Below are 22759 nucleotides of genomic sequence, written 5' to 3'. Positions count from 1 at the left end.
TCATCAACAGTAATATTTTACTGTTGAACATATGTCATAGTCACCAGTCACTGGACTTAAGCCCCTCTCCTATTATTATACAGTAACTGATAACCAGAATTATCCCATGTTTTGGACTTGTTGGTTCTCCAATTCAAGTCTGCTCTATGATTGTCCACCTGTATCTTTTTGTTTAGAACTTTTACTGAACATCTACACTGTGGAACTTACCCAGTTGTGCTTACAACTTTGAACTATTTCCTCTGTTTGGAATGCTTCTCTCCCTGACCATGATAATGTATCACCTCTAGTCTCAGAGACATCATCCAATTCTTCAGATCAGCCTGACTTTAAGTGCAAGCTCCCTAAGTCCTGTGGCCAGTAGCTCCCAGTGATGACAACATATTTCTTTCCAGAATCCTGATCACAGTGGCTTTCTTATGGAAAAGATACTAATTTACATTTTTCAAATAATCATAAAATATTCTGCAATGGGAAGTATGTAATTATACAAAGGAGGTTAATGCTAAAATTGTAAACCCCTTAGGGACTTTTTTTCCTGCCCATTGCAACCCTCCTAAATGTCAATAAAATCACAATCTGTAAATTAGAAAGTGAGAAACCACCTTCGAAGATAGCTGAGGTTTGGATGAACCACAAGGAAATGACTTTTGCCTGGAGGCCAAGTAATCTTGGTTAAAGGGCAGGGAACTCTGGTGAGCATTATTTTGATTTGTTGAAAGGGATCATGGGTTTCATAGATATAAATCTTTTACTTTCTAATATACTGTACTGAAGACACTGGTGTTACTTATATTTGAAAAATTTCGATGTAAACTTGCATTTGGATTTTCTGACAGAGAATAGTAATAACAACAGCAATGAGACAATAACAGTAACAACAAAATCTAGTTGTAATAATAATAATATGGTGAAGAAGAAGATGGAGGAGGGGAAGGTGAAGGAAAAGAAGAAACTACTGCTGCTGCTATCACCACCAGATAAACTTTTCTTGAAATAGATGACCAAAATAAATAAATGAATAACAATGACAATAATACAAACAAACCAGGAGGAGAAGAAGGAGAAATAAGAGAATGAGGAAGAAAAAGAGGAGGCGAGGAAAATAAACAGTAGATAGCATAACTTCCTGTCATCTGTTGGAATCTTTTAACCTATGAATTTAACCTGGGAGTGCCAGTGCACTCCTATGTGAAAAGAGCCTACTGTGTGTTAACTAATGTTCTATATACTGGAATCATGCATAGAAAAAATTAATGAGACATTTTTCCTGCTACTATTGGGCTTTGAGTTAATATGGGGAGGTGAAACATGTGAAAAATTACCTGTTATCCTGTTATAAAGAGTTACATGTGTTATATTTTAGCCCCCCATAGCAGAATAGAGTGAAAACATGAAGACAAGAATTCTACGTGTTTCAAGGTAGGGAAAGTTTTCATTGAGCAGGTATTTCAAGGTGAATCTTGAATCTCTTTCTTCCTGTTCACTCAGATTTTGATTATGTAAAGTAATTAATGATTGCTACGGTTACCTTTCTCTGTTGACCCCTGAGAGAAGAAATACAAGTAAGTCCTGTCTAGAGTTAAAACAAAAAAAGTAAAAGACAAGGCATAACAATGGATAAATATGATATGAGGGTGGTGGCAGTGTTTCAGGAGGTGGAACAAAATGTAGAGTTTTTGAGAGGAGATGAAGTATCATCTCACAAATTGTATATCAGGGAAGGCATAAGAATGCTCCCCCTCAGCAGGATGGCAGGGTCGCTGACTAGAAGAAGATATTCCTAAAGTTGTTAGTCTTGATAATAGCAGTGCAATTAGGACCAAAATACAAAATTGCTAATTAGTTTTCTTTTCAAAGTTATTCAAAAATATATTACTGTCTATAATACATATAGGAAAATAACCCATTATGGCCTAAGAAGAGTATGGACTTTTTAAAAAGCTGAACCAACACTTTCATCAGACTGATAAAGTCCCTTTTGTTCAGAGTTTACTATGAACTCCACAGTAAAGGAGACACAATTAAAAATTATACAAACATATACTCACACAGATACGCCTATATGAGTTGTCTGTTGACATATGACTTATGCTTAAACTCATAAAGAATATCTTAATGGAGACATTATCATGTGTGTAGAACAGCCATATTCTGTGTAGACTATAAAAAATAAATTAGAAATAGATTCCACTCCCTAAAATACATTGGTTCAATAAGAACAATAGGGCATCTAACTAAGAAATAATAATTTACATTTATAGATGTTAAGTGCCATAAGAATGTAGATTATTCTGCAGTAAGATTCCTGAAGATAAACAGATTACATTTTGGTGAAAGGAGTTATCCACCCTGATGAAGAAATTGACAAACTATTGAAATTTTGAATGGAAGTTCATAGTTTGGATATATGCATAATGGCATGCATATAAAAGGCAAGGGGTGAATAGGCAGTGTTATATTGCTGGCACTGCCATAACAAAACTCTACAGATTGAGTGGCTTATCCAATAGAAGTTACTTTCTCACAGTTCTGGGGGTTAGAATTTTGATATCAAGGTGTTGGCTGGATTGGTTCCTTCTGAAGGCCATGAGGTACAGATCTATTCCAGGCCTCTCTTTGGTTTGTAAAAGATTGTCTTCACATTGTCTTCTCTTCGTATATGCCTGTGTCCACATTTTTACTCTTCTAATAGGAACAGCAATCATCTTGGATTAGAGCAAACTCACATGGCCTTGTTTTAACTTAATTATATTTGTCTCCAAGTATGTTCGCATTGTGGGATACAAGGGGTTAGCATGTCAACATAAGAGTGAGTGGACCACAAGTCAGCACATAACAGACAGTGAGACAGAGGCAGAGAATTTTAATAGATATATAAAAAGAATTGTAAATTTTAGTTTGACTAGAATTTAGCTACATTAACATAGAAAACAGCCTGGACAAAAGACTGAAGCCAGATTGTATAGATCTTGAATGTCAAAATGGAGAGTTTGGATTTTATTTCTCAAGTATTAGGAAACCAGAAATGAATCTGAGAAGAGGAGCAACATAATACATTCAAAATTATTGTATTCATACAGTGTGCCAGAAACCATGCCAAATGGTATACCTCAACATCTAATTCTATCATCATATCATTTTAATCTTTGCAGCAATATATTTAACTATGACTTATTAGTCCTCTTTTACAGAGAAGCAAACTAAGGTTTAAAAAAGTTGTTATAGCTTATGAATATTAGAGCAGAAAATCTAATTTAAGTCTTCAAAATCTGGCATCACATCAAGTGTATTTCTCATTCCAGACATTGTAGACAGCTCTTAAATTTCTATTTGTTTTTTTTTTGTTATATCTTCAATGTCAATGTCTCTACTTCAATTTTTGAACATATGGGATAGAGTTATAATAAGTTTTTATGTCTTTGTGTGATACTTTTCATATCTGTGTTAGTTCTAGGACAGTTTCAATTGATTGATTTTTCTTCTTATCACGGCTCTTATATTCCTTTTTCTTTGTATGCACAATAATCCTTGATTGAACAGCAGACATTGTCGATTTTTCTTGTAAGATACTGGATAAGTTTTATTTTTATAAATATTCTTGACCTTTGTTCTAGAATGCATTCATATTACTTAGAAACAATGCAATCATTTTTTGAGTCTTGGTTTTTTGCTTTGGTAGATGAGAGTGGAGCAGAGCTCAGACTGGTTCTATTCTCCACTTCTGAGACAAGATCCTCTGTATCTTGCCTCATCTATTTTAAAATTTTCCAATCAGACCAATGGCAGCAGGCACTATTCCCCTCTCTGTGTGTGAGTTGGGCACTGTTACATCTGATAATCTCTGGTGGTTCTTTCCCTAAACTGAGGTAGTGTCCTTAAATGTATGTGCTGATCAGTATACTGCTGACTAGTCAATGGGCCCCTCTACAGATCTCTGGATTTCTTTCTGTTTGCAGTTTTTTGTTTTTGTTTTTGTTTTTATTTTGTTTGTTTGTTTGTTTGCTTTCCAGTATTGCATCCTACAAACTCTAAGCACTTTGTTCTTTTGAAATCTTAAGTCTGTCTCCTCAACTCAAGGTGTGCTCTGGACTTCACCTCAATTCCTCCCCCTTGTGCCATGGTCTGGAAACTCTCTAAGACATTAAGCTGACACACTTGTATGTCTCAGATCATTTGTTTCTAATACCTCAGGAATCACCATCTTTCATTTTCTGATGTCCAATGCATTGAAAACTATGAATTATATATTTTGCATGGGTTTTGGCTGTTTCAGACAGGTAAATTTATTTCCTTTCATTAGATCATGATCTGAAATAAATGTCAACCTAGGTATTTTAATATTAAAACATTCTTTTCCACATCTATTTAGAATGGAATGTAGAAGAGTTAAGTGGGTAGTGAAGTCCTAAAATTTAAACATGTTTAAGACAAACCCACATGATAAATGTGATGTTATGCAATTAGTGTGACTAATAGTGGAACTAGTTAGGAAGACAGACTTTCACGATCTCTTCTCTCAGGAAGCGGAGAATGAAGCAAAGGGCTACCTTGCTATTATTGCTGGTGAATAATGAGACTTACCTTGCTGGTATTGATGGTGAACAGTGAGACTTCTAGGACATTGGGAATCCCATTCTGCTCTAGAACTCGCCCTCCAAGGAGGAACCCTTCTTTCTTTTTCTACCTTTTTCTTCCCTTCCCTATCAGAGCACAGATTGGTCTGATTACTGTGCCATCCTCATCTTCTCCCTCTTCTTTGTAGTGCAAACACCATTCATAATGGGCAGGGCATCTAGTATTATGCTAATGGCTATTTAATGATACTCCATATCATCATCTTCCTGTTGTTAATGTGCTAAAATGAATTTAAGTATCTCTTTGATATGTACTAGAGACCAACTTGTGAATACAATACTTGTTGAGTGCCATCACAGAAATTTGGTGAGGATATTCTTAACATGGTTGAAGAATGAACTTCACAGACACAGTCCTAAAGAATGACACATAAATCTTTTTAAAAAATTGAATTATATTTTTAATATATTAGCTTATTATTTTTAAATATCATTTCAACATTTGATTATGTATAGTGAATGTATCTGACCTCACTTTGAAGAAAGTTACCTTTGTGTATTTTAGTGTTTCTTGTCTGTCTGCCCCTCCCCCAACCCAAAATGTGTACTATATTTTTTATAGTAATTTTTATAATAAAGTTAGATTCATCTAGGTGAAACTGCCTACCTCTCTATCTGATATAATCTATAAACATTCTAATGGGAACAATTATTTGAATTATAACTAACATTCTGGACTGGATTTTGTTTTACTTTTTAATTGAGTGATGTCATATTGAATGAGAACTCCATCTTGTTCAACCACATGATAATAATTTCTGAGAGCATGTCACATGTAAATCGTGTAAACACACAGAGGTACCAACTTGATAGCCCAAATAATGAAATGTGGGAATAACATTTTATTTTACTTGGGGGAAGTTTTCATCCCACTCATCAGATACAGAATTAATTGATTTCTAAAATATACAGCTATTAAAGAGCAGAACTAGTTGAGTTATAAGATATAGAGTTATTAATATATAATTGATAGATACTTATAAAATATATTTGAATTTACTTTATATATTTAATCTTTATTGTGTTAATAGGAGAGTTTTGATAGATATCAATATTTGAGTGATTAAAATAAACACTATTGGACTTTATACAATCTTCCTCCATCATTGATTTTTTTGTATTCTGCCCTATTAATAGAATTTCTGAAGTCTTTGGAATTTTGTTTTGTTTTCATTTCATTTTCTAGAGATGAGCTTTTGCTTTGTTGCCCAGCTGGCCTCAAACTCCTAGGTTCAAGTGATGTTCCCATGTCTGCCTCCAGTTTAACTTAGACTACATCACCATGCCACTGCACCTGGTTTAGGCTACTATTTTATAACAATGCTTCTTTTACATAATATGAAAAGTTTTGGTGTCTTGCTTTAGTGTATATATTATACTTGAAATTGGACAAACAAGTCTTGTTCACACAAATGATATCAAATGTTAAAAAAATTTTCCTGTCGGATTATATATGTTTATATTTCTGAAGGCCAGGTTAACTGTGGTATGTTGACAAAATAAAAGCTTACAATAAAAGCTTTATTCTTTTGTTATCAATGTTTTCAAATGCTATGCCCCAGACAAAGATGTGTGTTATGAAAGTAATCCTGTGTGTACTCTCCTAAATAGAAACTGAAGCAAGTGTACTCTGCTTGCTTATGTGTTCATTCTTCCCTTGCCTGACTTGTCTGTCCTTCTTGAAAATGAATGATTGAATAGAATGGCCTAGACATAGGGTCCATTTCTCTTTGTGCACTGTTCAATGTGAAGATCCTACAGCCTGAAGCAATATCTCCTTTAGAAAACAGGGACTTATTTAGAGAGTGCATGCATCCTGTGATTGCAAGGGACGATTCCAGGGTTTTGTAAAGGCAAAAATAATGCTTTCAAATCCACATAGATGCCATTCAAGGCACAAAGCTAAGTGAGGAAGAAAAAAGAAAGCAGCCAGGACTTTTAGATTCTGGGCTGAAAGATGCTATATAGGATGAAATTTGCATTTTCATTACCTAGTTAATAGTCATTCAAACTAATAAAATATAGCATATAAAAGAGTAAAAAAAGTAGATGTGATTTTTATTCCTACTAATTAATAGCTGAGACAGAAGAAAGCTGCAAAAATGTGAATAATTCTATAAAGCTAAAATATTAACTTGTGCCTATTTAGGGAATAGGAAATCCATTGATTTTTCATCATCAAACTTTCTTTCTTCAGTCCATGTTTTCATTTCATATTACCGAATTTTTGAAACGCCATCATTAAACTAGTAAATTTTGCTATGGCTTTAATGGTTCATTCTATTTCCTTAAGTTAAATGTAAGGTTTCCTAGGCCTTGAATGTATACAAACATATCATAATTGAAAAACTGATTTAGTAGAACTGTTTCAAATAGGGAAATAGCATATTTCCTACAGATTTGGGAAGCAGGTATGAGGTATGAGAATTATATGCTATATAACATTCAGTCACAGTCTTAGTATACTGGCACTAAAAGCTATTTACATTTATAGGCATTAGGAAAACCATTCCAGGCAAGAAGAAGTTGTTTTATTACAAAACCAGAGGGCAATTAGGCTAGATCGCTAAAGAGAAAAAGAAATTGAAGTTAGAAAGGAGAAATGTTGGGGGAAGTATGGAAAAGAAAATGTCAAAGAGGAAGGGTAAGGGGATGGATTGGAAAAATAACTCTTTCCAAAGAAATCATCCTGAAGATCAGTAGTTTCTTTAAATATTGATGTTTATAAAAAGAAAAGTGCATAATGAATGATTCAAACTGTACTTGAAACTCAGGTACATATTTTAAAATCAGGCAGGAAAAAAAGGTAGAATCTTGAGCATGGAAAACATTTTTATATAAAAAAAATAAGGTTTGTCCATGAGGCAGATTTCTTTAAGCTCTCCGAGTTCACTGCACATCCTCAGCAATTTAGTGGGCTATGCTGCAGAATCATAAATCAATGAGAGGATGTCTTGAGCCGTGGGGAATTAGCTGACTCGCTTATGTATGATGCGATTCACAGCACTTCCATTCGGAAACCTTTTATGAGACCACATGCTTGCTTGGCTCAGACACACCTATGTCTAGGCAGGGATAGCTTTGGCCAGATCATATTTGTTTTCCTGTGTTTTCTTCTGCCTGAGGGAAGGAAACATTTTTTTCCAGCCAAATCCTGTGTCCTCTTTGGGTGGGGACTTCCAAATTAATTCTTAGTTGTCTGGACCAGAATCAGTATTATAGATTAAAATTAATATTATCAGCCTCAGAAACACACAAGAATTCAAATTTGACTAACATCAGGGAGTGGAAGAGATCTATTTTGGAAATAATAGACATAATCAGAAATTCTCTGCTGGAATCCACCAGGGGGCAGACCCCTCCTGATACGCTCCCAGTATTGGCCTCAGAGCCTGCAGCCTGTCAGAAGTGTTCTGAGAGACAACCCCTGTTCCTGTCATGCTTCAATCCAATCTAACCCATCAGAAATCCTGCCTCCAATTCTTGTATTATGCAGCATCACATGTACCAGTGGAAAATCTAAAAGGAAAGTAAATGGGAATCTTAGAAGAATTTTATTATTAAGAAACATAGTGTTTTTAAAAGGCCAACCAAATGCTTAGTTATTTAAAACACAAACCAAAGAAGTAGACTCTTTTGCTAGATATTTTTTGTTTGTTTTATTTCTCAAAAAGAACTAACATTGCTAAGCAAGTGAAGCGCTTCAAAGGCAAGTTACAATGGAAATAAACAAAAACCTGGAAAAGGAGACTTTTTACCTGAAGGTTAGTTGTCACAAAAAGAACAGTGACTGTCTCACATGCTACTAAATATTTCTCATTTAGCAATAGATAACTTAAAAGTTTGCTGGAATAATGCACTAAAAGGGAAAGAGAATAGTGAAAGGAATTGTAGACTGCACCATTATAAGAAATCAGAAAGCCAAAACAGAAGCAAAATAACTAGTTTTATATCTAAATACTTTAACAATACCCCTTGTATTTATGCTATAATTTATTTTATAGTAATAAATCACATTACACTATTTCATACCAACTATGCTTCTACATCTGATGTATAATGACAGTGAATAAAACGTGCTCTTCCATTAAGAAACTTATGCATCCTGAAAAGGCCTTTAGAATACACCCTTCATTGTCTGCAACTCCTGTGCTGTCAAAAGTTCTTACTTTGTAAATGTACAAATACATGGTACAAATTCTCAGCAAGCTGTTGAGAGGGATATAAGAGAGGATGGGGTGAAGAAATGCCTGAAAGTTTCTTCAAATTAACAAAATTTTAGTCAGTACTGTCTGATATCATTAATGAGTGGCAAACATTTTTGGACAAGCATAAAAATTATTTTTGTCATATCACTTCTATTTTACAAAGTAATAATTATATTTAGCACATATCTCAATTACCAGAGCTTTAGCCTGAAACAAACTGTTGACAAATCTGATTCTAAAATGCTACTGACGCTTACTAGGCTACTGAGGAAAAAACACAAGAATGACCATGCTCAAACATCCTAAAAACTTTATGAGAAATCACATTCTTCACAGTATTAAAATTAAGGAGTTCTTATCTTTTCCAGAGTATCTTCATCAAAAGTTACATTAGGATGTAGTGTAAGCCACAGTAGCAAGGTATCCTAAAGTGTATTGACTGAAACAAGATTAACATTAATTTCTTTGTGATGAAACTCTTCTGGCAGGTGGTTTAGGGTTGGTAAGTTGCCCTAGAGGGGTCAGGGACACAAAACACTTTCATTCCTTTTGTTCTGCCATCTCTAGGCTCTTACTTCATCAGCTTGCTTGAAATTAGTTAGTATCTACCTTACAGCCTGTGGGAAGGGTAAAACAAGAAGAAAATACTTTGTATGCTCCTTTTGAGGGCAAGATTCGGAGGTTGCACACTTCAGCTTTTCTCATATACCATTGGCCAGAATTGGTCATGTGACCCTACCTGGCAAGAATAGTGACTGGAAATTTCATGATTTGTTGCCATACATTCAATTATAATGCCTATTTTTTAATAGAAGAAACGGGTAATGAATATTGGTAAGGCAATTAGCAATCTCTGCCACAAAAGTGTACACAGATTGAAAGTATACAAATATTAAGCAGACATGGCATCTCTAAGGTTTTCTTTCAATAACTGCATTATTCTAATTTATTTTATAAATTTATGGTTTTTCAATTTATAATTTATTTGTAACCAATTATATTAACTTCATTATTTTTATAATACTAAGAATTTGAAACCAATTTAAGGAACAAATATTGGGGAATTATTATAACCAACTATATGTTCAATAATAATAATAGAGAAAAGAATTACATCTCATCAAATGTACTTGTAAAACCAGACAGGTTTTTGAGTACTAGTTCTTTGAAAATTTCATCATGCTAAGTGAAATAATCCAGGAACAGAAGAACAAATACCATATGATTAAGTGGAATCTAAAACTATCGAAGTCAGAAGCAGAGAGTAGACTGATGGTTACCAGAGGCTAGGAGGTGGGGAAATGGCAAGATGTTGGTATAAAGTTTCAGTTAGGAGGGATAAGTTTTTTGACATCTATTCCACAGCTTGGTGATCACAGTTAGTAACAATGTATAGTATACTTCAAATGGCTAAAAGATAAGTTTAAAATTTTCTCACCACAAAAATGACAACTATTTGAAATGATGAATATGTTAATTGGCTTGATTTATTCCTTCCACACTGTATACATATATCATAACATCACCACGTACCCCATATATATACAACTATAATTTGTCAGTTTATAATTAAAAAATGCTCAAACACTGAACAATACTAATGCTGTATAAACTATTGCAAAGTATACAAAAAGAAGAAAATCTCAAATAGATGCCAGATTTGTTTTACAAAACAAGTTCCTCACACATGTCTTGTTCCTTTTGTATACTCCTATCCTTCTTGTCTTAAATATAAACTTCATAAGTTTTTCTATCAACTATATTTAAGACAAGAAGGATAGGAGTATACAAAAGGAACAAGACATGTGTGAGGAACTGATGTAAATGACGAGTTGATGGGTGCTGACGAGTTGATGGGTGCAGCACACCAACATGGCACAAGTATACATATGTAACAAACCTGCACGTTATGCACATGTACCCTAGAACTTAAAGTATAATAATAATAATAAATAAATAAATAAAAATTAAAAAAAACTTCAATGATCTAAATGCCATTGATCATGTTAATAACTTTTTTGTTCATACTTTAAAAATTATTTTCAAAATCAAAAAGGAGAGGGCTGCTACATTTTTTCTATCCAAATGTTTATTTTATTGATAAATAATAGTTATACATACTTATAGGGCATATGTGATATTTTGATATACTCATACAATGTGTAATGATTAAATCAGGGAAATTCAGATATATATCACCTGAAACATTTATCATTTATTTGTGCTAGGAACATTCCAAAGTCTCTCTGATAATTATTTTGAAATATACAATGCATAATAATTAACAGTAGTTGCTCTACAATGCTATCAAATGCTAGGACATATTTCTTCTATGTAACTATACCCTCTTATTTACTGAGAAACAACCCCAACCTAGTGATTCAGAATCAAACAACTATTTACAGTCCAAAAATTACTGTTTAGGCTTTATACAGTCAAAATTAATTTCCAAGGAGATAAAGATGTTTATCATTTTATCAATGACAAACTTATAATTAACTAATATTAAAACAAAACACAAGAGAAAATCTATAGAAGAAGTAGATTGTTCCTACTTATAAGATTTCTAATAAGTTTATATTCTTATACAGTCAATGTCCCATTGAAACATCTGTGCTTAAACCTGGCTTCTACTCACTACTCTGCTAAGAGCCACAATGTTCTAATCTAACCCTGATCTACCTTATCCGGATTAGCAGAACATTCTGTCTACTTTATCAAAAACCAACTGAGTAGGCCATGTCTCTGAAACAAATACTTCTTTTAGTTATTAGATATTTTTCAGTCTACCTTCTTTGAGCTTAATTTGGGGATTAGAGTTTTCTGTCTGGTAATCATGAGAATTAATATTCTCTTATAAGTTAGAGTAAATCTCCCATTTGTCTTACTTTGACTCAGGGTGTTCTTCATCTGAAATCATGTTAGTATTCCTCAGCTAATGTTACTTCTTTTATAGTTTATTCGAGGACTTATAATTTCTTTTTAAAGAAATAAAATGAATTAATTATTAACTCACACAAGCTTAATACAACATTTTATGAGAAGAAAATCCATTTAAAATTAATGTATATTTATTTTATATTTCTTATAACTTCTTTTTTTTTATTATACTTTAATGTCTGGGATACATGTACAGAATGTGCAGGTTTGTTACACAAGTATACATGTGCCATGGTGGTTTGCTGCACCCATCAACCCGTCATCTATGTTAGGTATTTCTCCTAATGCTATCCCTTCCCTTGTGCCCCACCCCCTGAAAGGCCCCAATGTGTGATATTCCCCTCCCTGTGCCCATAGGTTCTCTTTGTTCAACTCCCACTTATAAGTGAGAACATGCAGTGTCTGGTTTTCTGTTCCTGTGTTAGTTTGCTGAGAATGATGGTTTCCAGTGTAATCTATGTCCCTGTAAAGCACATGAACTCATCCTTTTATGGCTGCATAGTATTCCATGGTGTATATGTGCCACATATTCTTTATGCAGTCTATCATTGATGGGCATTGGGGTTGGTTCCAAGTCTTTGCTATTGTGAATAGTGTCGCAATAAACATATGCGTGCGTATGTCTTTATAGTAGAATGATTTATAAACCTTTGGGCATACAAAGTAATGGGACTGCTCGGTCAAATAATATTCTAGTTCTAGATCCTTGAGGAATCACCACACTGTCTTCAACAGTGGTTGAACTAATTTACACTCCTACCAACAGTGTAAAAGCATTCCTGTCTCTCCACATCCTATCCAGCATCTTTTGTTTCCTAACTTTTTAATGATCACCATTCTAACTGGCATGAGATGGTATCTCATTGTGGTTTTGATTTGCATTTTGCTAATGACTACTGTGATGAGCTTTTCTTGATATGTTTGTTGGCCACATAAATATCTTCTTTTGAGAATTGTCTGTTCATATCCTTTGCCCACTTTTTGATGGGGTTCTTTGTTTTTTTCTTGTAAAGTTGTTTAAGTTCCTTATTGATTCTCCATATTAGCCCTTTGTCAAATACAGATTGCAAAAATTTTCTCCCATTCTGTAGGTTGCCTGTTCACTCTGGTGCTAGTTTCTTTTGCTGTGCAGAAGCTCTTTAGTTTAATTAGATCCCATTTGTCTATTTTGACTTTTGTTGCCATCACTTTTGGTGTTTTAGTCATGAAGTATTTGCCCATGCCTATGTCCTGAATGGTATTATCTAGGGTTTCTTCTAGGATTTTTATGGTTTCAGGTCTTACATTTAAGTCTTTAATCTATCCTGAGATTTTTGTATAAGGTGTCAGGAAGGGGCCCAGTTTCCGTTTTCTGCATATGGCTAGCAAGTTTTCCCAAAAGCATTTATTAAATAGGGAATCCTTTCCCCATTTCTTGTTTTTGTCAGGTTTATCAAAGATCAGATGGTTGTAGATGTGTGGTGCTATTTCTGAGGCCTCTGTTTTGTGCCCAGTACCATACTGTTTTGGTTACTGTAGCCTTGTAGCATAGTTTGAAGTCAGGTAGCATGATGCCTCCAGCTTTGTCCTTTTTGCTTAGGATTGTCTTTGCTATATAGGCTCTTTTTTGGTTCCATATGAAATTTAAAGTAGTTTTTTTCTAATTCTGTGAAAAAGTCAATCATAGCTTGATGGGAATAGCAGTGAATCTATCTTTTGGCAGTACGGGCATTTTCACAATATTGATTCTTCCTATTCATGAGCATGTAATGTTTTACCATTTGTTTGTGTCCTCTCTTATTTCCTTGAGCAGTGGTTTGTAGTTCTCCTTGAAGAGGTCCTTCACATCCCTTGTAAGTTGGATTCCTAGGTATTTTATTCTCTTTATAGCAATTGTGAATAGGGATTCACTCATGATTTGGCTCTCTATTATTGGTGTATAGGAATGCGTGTGATTTTTGCACATTGATTTTGTATCCTGAGATTTTGCTGAAGTTTTTTTATCAGCTTAAGGAGTTTTTGGGCTGGGACGATGGGATTTTCTAAATATACAACCATGTCATCTGCAAACAGAGACAATTTGACTTCCTCTCTTCCTATTGTTCCTATTTGAATACCCTTTATTTCTTTCTCAGATAAAACCCTTTCAATGATCTATATTATTATTCTCTTATAACAACAATAACAACATAAGAAAGCAGGCAAAGAAAATATGTATTGCTCTTTCTTTGGAAATAAAGTATTTGAGGCACAACAAATTTAATAACAGGGCCAAGATTCCTGAATAATTAAAGAAAGTACTGCTATTAGAACATAGGTATTCATGCTGTAAGAACTAAATATCTAATTCAGTCTTTATCCTTAACATATGCGTATTTACTTATTTAAAACTTATATGCAGGCACAATTACTTACGTTAAGTCAGTATATGCATTTTGTTTAAAAATAAAATAAATGCGAAGAATAAGATAAAAGTAAAAAAAAAAAAAAAACTTTCAAATTTTTAAAAATATATACCAGTGGGTCATAAACTCTTCCTTCTAGGTAATCTCCTTCAATGTCATTTGCAGTCTTGTCCTCTCTCTCATGTTGATATAAGACATTTCAAGTATAAACTACTCATACAGTTTACTGATATCGGAAATAGCAGATAAGAAAGTGAATATCCATTATTATGAAAATATATTTTTCCTTTGTTTGCCTCTCTTTGGCACCTCTTCATTTATTTCTTCATTTTCATTATAATAGGATATAGTCATATATTCCCATAGGCATTGAGAGTAACAAATACCTAAGAAACAGCTGGAAAATGTGTTCTCATGGCCCATTTCCTAATGCTTTTTCCTCCAACTCACCTTGCTCTGAAATATCTTGTTGATGTTTCTGATTCTCTGAGATCAAAAAAGGGAGTGCTTTTCTTTGCCCAGAAGTCGCGGAGTGGGGAGTTCATCTAATGATAAGTGAATATCTCAGCACAGCAGAAGGACAACTGAGCATTAGGCAGCTGCTATTGCACTGTGCAGCCTCCTCACTTTCAAGCAAAAGTGCTTACATGAACAACTGTCCAAAGTGCTGGATGAGGCCATTAGCGGCTAGCTTGTGTAGTATGAAATGAATGTATTTCACTGCATTTAAGCCAAGAAAGGTTTGGAGCTTCCGTGATGTAAATTGGGCTCCATTATCACTTAGCAGTTCTTTGGGAATTCCATATCCAGTGAATAGTCTTTTAGTTCAGACTGGATAGAGAGAATTTTATAATCGCCTGCGGCCATTTACAGGAGATAATAAGAGTACTAATGACTACATATATAGTTTAGGAAAAACCACTTTTCATCCCTCTGATATTTGTTTAGTTAATTTAGAGTTTTAAATATATTTATGTAATATCTATACTATAGTAGAAAATATTATTTAGTGGATATTATGTAGAAATCAGTCCTGATGTAATTATAGCTCTAAGCAATTGTGTATGTTTTTTTTTCTTAGATCTCTCAATAATCTTTTGTAAGCCTGTCAAACTATCACCCTCACACTCTTCAGTGGATAGTTAGCATGATTCAAATAATATCAAATATTCTATACAAATGTCTGTCATATTTGGTGTGAAAGGTAATATAACACTTAAGTTTTCTAATTACCTCTATGCATTATATTACAGAATCATAATGGTAAAGAAAATCCTCCAAAGTCATATTTTTAGATTTTTCTACATGCAAATTCAAGTATAACTAAACAAGAACGTTCTCTTCACTTCGGAATGTATCATTTCCAAAACCTCTACAGAAGATCTCAAATATTTTATTAAACAATTCTAAATTTTTATGCATATCAACATGTATTTCCCTTGAGAAACTAAAAAAGTCAAACAGTAAATTTATGTCAGGTAACTTCCAAGAAATACAATAAACAATATTTTTTTTTCTTGGAAAGATTCTGTCATTGGTTTTCAAAACATATATACACATCATTACTAGTGGCATATTGAGTATAATTTCCACATTTCATCTTTCTTTGCCCTTTAGTTCCCATTTCCTATAATCTCTTACTGATCTTTATAATACCCTTGTGTTCTAACGAATAAATTTCGATTTTTATGAGTACTTGCAATCTTCAATATTTTTTTGCACGTAAGTTATCTGGATTCAATCCTTTAACCTTTAGGTTTTACTCTCAAGTTTTCTGTCTCTTCCATGATATTCCTTTTATACAACAAGATGTTGCTTTCCATTATGTCATACATTTTCAGCAAAGTTTACATGCACATTAATTTTATGAGGTGGACATCTAAAACTTAAAGTACATCTCTGCATTGGACATGTTGGAACAAAAAAATATGTACTACTCTATAAAAATAATTCCACATTTCTTCACAGCTACAAATTTCCTCCATGAAGAGATATTTAGATTATTTGTTGCTTTTGTCCATTTTGTTGGAACATATATACATGTTTAAAGTCACATAAGACCTCTTGCTATGACTGGGGAGACTGACAAATACTCTCCCTAAAAAGCAATTATACACTGAAGAAAAACTGACTGAAAATACCACTGCATTGCTCTGCAATTTAAGCAAGGCATAGAAAAACTGGAAAAGTCTTTACACCTGAAAAAATCCTGAACTTCAGAAAAAAGCAGCGTGAGTCTTCATCATTCTGGCTGGGGCTGCTCCTATTCTTCCCCAGGTCAGTGTGATACTAATGTCAGAACTCAAAAGATGGAGAATCAGTAACCTTTGTATGTGGAGTGTTGGGTAATATCCACACCCATCAGTATTACTGGTGGAAATGGCTTCCTGAAGTCAGGCAAACAGGTTAGACCTGGCTGCTTGGCTCTATGAGCCTTAGGTAGTGGATGTGATTAGGACAAACATTTCTGGCTGAGGTTATGCTTGCATCCAAGAGACACTAACGAAGGCCAAAGATATTCAAACATTCCTGGTTGACCCTGACTACATGTATATTCATAGGAAACTTAAAAGAGAGCATAGGAAAGTTAATTTGGTGCATCTTGGAAAGGACCTGAACATTGAATGCGTTAAATGTGTTTTCCTTCTCCCCCAGTACACGCGGGCGCGCGCACACACACACACACACACACACAACTTTTCTGCAGAAGACAGAAATCTGACTGGCTTAAAGTTTTGAGCACAACCCGTGTGTAATCACTGGATGGACACTAAGTTACGCAGATGCAGAAGTATTTCCTAGGAAACCAAGCTAAAAATAAATAAATAAAAAAATAAAGAATTTTAACAATCTGAGCACAGACATGACTGGTCATGAGCCACAGTGGAGACTGATGTCACAAGTTATATCCAGGCAACTTACAAAACCAAGAATAAAGAAAGAAACAAACACCTGACAAGCATCATCAGGATCAAAATATCAAGATAAAGAGTTGATACCAAATATTATCAAAAATGTCCAGTTTTTCAATAAAATGTCTGAAAGATAAAAAGAGACTGGAAGTTTTAATACATTGCCAGAAAAAAACACAGTCAATAGATAGAAAATGTCCTTAGGTATCCACCAACTTTGGATTTAGCAGAAAAAAAGACTCAAGTGTGCTTTTTAAAATATGTTAAAAGAAATATGGGAATCAGGTTAAAAATGAAAGGAAAGTATGATGACAAAGAATCAACAAATAAAATTATCAATATAATATAGGAGTTACAAAAAATGATCAAATAACAATTCTGGAATTGAATAGTATAACCACTGAAGTTAAAATGGCAGTGTAGCTACTCAACAGTGTATTCCAGATGACAGAAAAAAGAATCAGTGAAAAAAGTACAGCCAAGACTTCTCAAACATGATGGAAAATATTAATAAACAAATATAAATAGGACAAATATTAAAATAGGCATACTTAGGCACATTATGATCTATCTGTTAAAGGCCAAATACAAAGAGGAAGTATTGAAAGCAACAAGACAAAAATGACTTATCCAATAGAGTTTAGAAGGCAGTGGAATGGAATATTAAAAGTGCTAAAACAGGAAACAAAATATAAACCAAATACAAACTGTTAATTAAGAATTCTATATCTAGCAGCATTATTCTTTCAGATGTGGCAGCATAAAGATATTCCAGTAAAGTAAAAACGGAATTTGTTGCTAACATGCCGCTTTACAGTAAATTCTGAAGGAAGTTCTTCAGGCTGAAAAGAAATGACACCTAAGGGTAAGTAGAATCCACAGGACGAAATAGAGACTGTTAATGGTAACTGTTAACTAATATAAAATATCTTATAAATACATGTTTATCAGTGTTTTCTTAATTTTAAAAGAACATCATATTATATAAAGCAATACTAATAGCTCTGTATTTTGTTTACAACATATATAGATCTAATACTTGACAATAATGGTGCGAATAAGGGGATGGATCCACACTGTGGCAAATTGTGTATAATTTACTAGAATTATGCTAGTATTAATCTGAAGTAGAATGTATAAATTAGAATGTGTATTGTAATCCCCAGAGCAACTACTAAGAAAATATATATATATATATGAAAAAAATCAAAGGAAGAATTAAAATGATACACAAAGGTATTTATTTAGCACTAAAGAAACTAGTGTGAGAGAAACAGAGGAACAAAAGACAGGATATATACAGAAAACAAATAATAAAATGTTAAATAAAAATATAATTACATAAGCATTAAATTAAATATAAATAGCCTAAAACCAGAGATTATAGACTGTATATAAAAGTAAAATTTCAACTATATGTTTTCTAAATATGTATATAATTTTATTGAATTATTGAACAAATGTGTGTTTTGTGATTACTCTATACATATGAATAACATTTAGAATAGTAAGCATAAAACCCACTATATATAGCATATATATTATTGTATAATAATATCTATACCATATATATATACACACCATATAAACAAAATGTTTGTATGGTCTATATGTGTGTGTGTATTATTATAACATTGAAACTAGAGTGCTTATATTAATATCAGGCAAAACATATATTAGATATGTATATATATATCATAGAAACAAAAACCATAATGAAACTGGAGTGCTTATATTAATATCTGGCAAAATATATATTGGAACAATACATTTTTCTAAGATAAACAGGTATACTTCATAATAATAAAAGGGTTAGGAAACCAGAATGGTGTAACAATTGTAAATGTGTATATACCTAACAGAGTCCAAAAATGCATGACATAAAACCTTACAGAATTGACGAAAGAAATAAACAAGAAAACAATAATAATTTGGTAATGTAGTACTTCATTCTCAATAACTGATAGATCAATAGACAGAAAAGTAGCAGGGTATATCACACTTGACATATACAGAACATTCCCAATCTAAGACTGCAGAAAACACATGTTTTCAAATGCACGTAAGCATTCTCAAGGAAAGAATACATGGCAGCTTACAAAAGGCCATGAAACATTATTTATCAAAGTAAAAAATATTGAAATCATATAAACTTTGTTCTCTGACTGCAGCAGAATTAAATTAGAAATCAAAAACAGAAATAAATCTGGAAAATTCCCATCCTCAAATACCTGGAACTTAAACAATGCAGGTCTAAATAACCCTTAAGTAACAGAAGAAACCTCAAGGGAAAATAGAACGCATTTGAAAGAAATAAAAACAGAAGTAAAACCTATGCAAATTATGAGATGCAACTTAAGTAGTTTTAGAAGAAAATGCATGTATTTAAATGCCTATACCACAAAACACCAAAACTATACCTAATCCTGTACCTTTAAAAATTAGAAAAAAAAACCTAAAGCTGAATAATTGAATAAAAAGTAATAAAGTTTAGAGCAACAAACAAGAAAATAATAGAAAAAATTACAGCACAAGATACCTTTAGAAAGAACGTGAGAAAATAAGAAAACTAGCAATGAACAACCTGAAAATTATGGTTTCTTTTGCTGTGCAGAAGCTTTTTAGTTTAATTCAGTCCCATCTATTCATCTTTGTTTTTGTTGCATTTGCTTTTGGGTTCTTGGTCATGAAGTCTTTGCCTAAGCCAATGCCTAAAAGGGTTTTTCCGATGTTATCTTCTAGAGCCTTCATGGTTTCAGGTCTTAGATTTAAGTCTTTGATTCATCTTGAGTTGATTTTTGTATAAGGTGAGAGATGAGGATCCAGTTTCATTCTCTGACATGTGGCTAGCCAATTATCCCAGCACCATTTGTTGATAGGGCATCCTTTCCCAACTTTATGTTTTTGTTTGCTTTGTCAAATATCAGATGGCTGTAAGTAGTTGGCTGTATTTCTGGGTTCTTTATTCTGTTTCATTGGTCTATGTGCCTATTTTTATGCCAGTACCAGGTTGTTTTGGTGACCATGGTCTTATAGTACAGTTTGAAGTCAGGTAATGTGATGCCTCCAGATGTGTTCTTTTTGCTTAGTCTTGCCTTGGCTATGTGGGCTCTTTTTTTGGTTCCATATTAATTTTAGAATTGTTTTTTTCTAGAAATAATCATCAGAGTTAACAGACAACCCACATAGTGGGAGAAAATCTTCACAATCTATACATCCAACAAAGGATTAATATACAGAATCTACAAATAACTCAAATCAGTAAGACAAATAAATCCCATCAAAAAGTGGGCAAAAGACATGAATAGACAAATCTTAAAAGAGAATATACAAATGACCAACAAACATATGAAAAAATGCTCAACATCACTAATGATCAGAGAAATGCAAATCAAAACCACAATGCATATTGCCTTGTTCCTGCAAAAATACCCATAACCAAAAAATCAAAAAAGAATAGATGGTTTGTGTGGATGTGGTGAAAAGGGAACACTTTCACACTGCTGGTAGGAATGTAAACAAGTACAATCACTATGGAAAACAGCGGGGAGATTCCTTAAAGAACTAAAAGTAGATCTACCACTTGATCCGCAATCCCACTACTAGGTATCTACCCAGAGGAAAAGAAGTCATTATTTGAAAAAGATACTTGCACACACATATGTCTAGCAGCACAATTTGCAAAGGAAAAATATGGAACCGGTCCAAATGCCAATCAATCAACGAGTGGATAAGGAAATGTAATATATATATATATATATACACACACACACACAAATCACATATATACATAAATGGAATTTATGTATAAATATATATAATCACATAATCACATGTAGATATGTAAATATATACATAATACATATATTTAGATATGTAAATATATATACATAAATCACATTTAGATATATAAGTATATATATACACATACATATACACACCATTGAATACTACTCAGACATTAGATATATAAGTATATAGATATATACACATATACACACTGTTAAATATTACTCAGCCATTAAAAGGAACAAAATAATGGCATTCGCACCAACCTTGATTGAATTAGAGACTATTATTCTAAGTGAAGTAACTCAGGGATGAAAAACCAAACATCGTATGTTCTCACTTACATGTGGGAGCTAAGTTTTGAGGACACAAAGGTGTAAGAATGATACATTAGACGTTGGGGACTTGGGAGAAAGGGTGGGGGCATGTGGCAAAGGATAAAAGACTACACATTGAGTACCATGTACACTGCTTGGGTGATGGGTAGACCAAAATCACCACTAAAGAGCTTATTTATGTAACCACACACTACCTGTTCCCCAAAAACCTATTGAAATAAAAAAATTAAAAAAGAAAAAAGAGGGGGGCGGAGCAAGATGGCCGAATAGGAACAGCTCCAGTCTCCAACTCCCAGCGCGAGCGACACAGAAGACCGGTGATTTCTGCATTTTCAACTGAGGTACTGGGTTCATCTCACTGGGGAGTGCCGGACGATCGGTGCTGGTCAGCTGCTGCAGCCCGACCAGCCAGAGCTGAAGCAGGGCGAGGCATTGCCTCACCTGGGAAGCGCAAGGGGGAAGGGAATCCCTTTTCCTAGCCAGGGGAACTGAGACACACAACACCTGGAAAATCGGGTAACTCCCACCCCAATACTGCGCTTTAAGCAAACAGGCACACAAGGAGATCATATCCCACGCCTGGCCGGGAGGGTCCCACACCCACGGAGCCTCCCTCATTGCTAGCACAGCAGACTGTGATCTACCGGCAAGGCAGCAGCGAGGCTGGGGGAGGGGCGCCCGCCATTGCCGAGGCTTAAGTAGGTAAACATAGCCGCTGGGAAGCTCGAACTGGGTGGAGCTCACAGCAGCTCAAGGAAACCTGCCTGTCTCTGTAGACTCCACCTCTGGGGACAGGGCACAACTATACAACAACAAAAGCAGCAGAAAACTCTGCAGACGCAAACTACTCTGTCTGACAGCTTTGAAGAGAGCAGTGGATCTCCCAACACGGAGGTTGAGATCTGAGAAGGGACAGACTCCCTGCTCAAGTGGGTCCCTGACCCCTGAGCAGCCTAACTGGGAGACATCCCCCACTAGGGGCAGTCTGATACCCCACACCTCACAGGGTGGAGTACACCCCTGAGAGGAAGCTTCCAAAGCAAGAATCAGACAGGTATACTCGCTGTTCAGAAATATTCTATCTTCTGCAGCCTCTGCTGCTGATACCCAGGCAAACAGGGTCTGGAGTGGACCTCAAGCAATCTCCAACAGACCTACAGCTGAGGGTCCTGACTGTTAGAAGGAAAACTATCAAACAGGAAGGACACCTACACCAAAACCCCATCAGTACATCACCATCATCAAAGACCAGAGGCAGATAAAACCACAAAGATGGGGAAAAAGCAGGGCAGAAAAGCTGGAAATTCAAAAAATAAGAGCGCATCTCCCCCGGCAAAGGAGCGCAGCTCATCGCCAGCAACGGATCAAAGCTGGACGGAGAATGACTTTGACGAGATGAGAGAAGAAGGCTTCAGTCCATCAAATTTCTCAGAGCTAAAGGAGGAATTACGTACCCAGCGCAAAGAAACTAAAAATCTTGAAAAAAAAGTGGAAGAATTGATGGCTAGAGTAATTAATGCAGAGAAGGTCCTAAACGAAATGAAAGAGATG

At 34.4% G+C, this 22759-nt stretch overlaps 1 long non-coding RNA gene across 3 annotated transcripts in view; it reads right to left on the bottom strand.

The window, feature by feature from the left end:
• Window positions 1-7910: 7910 nt before the first annotated feature.
• The window catches only part of LOC105486319 (uncharacterized), a 255065-nt gene continuing 240216 nt past the window's right edge, over window positions 7911-22759 (bottom strand). For all 3 annotated transcript variants that reach the window (XR_011620558.1, XR_011620559.1, XR_011620557.1), the window contains one exon: window positions 7911-8156. This is a non-coding gene — a long non-coding RNA (uncharacterized lncRNA). The remainder of the gene's footprint in view (window positions 8157-22759) is intronic.

Source organism: Macaca nemestrina, chromosome 3, assembly GCF_043159975.1.
Source record: "Macaca nemestrina isolate mMacNem1 chromosome 3, mMacNem.hap1, whole genome shotgun sequence".
In the NCBI taxonomy this organism is placed as follows: domain Eukaryota; kingdom Metazoa; phylum Chordata; class Mammalia; order Primates; family Cercopithecidae; genus Macaca; species Macaca nemestrina.
Note: the sequence above shows the minus strand (reverse complement) of the source record. Positions and strands in the feature narration are given on the sequence as shown.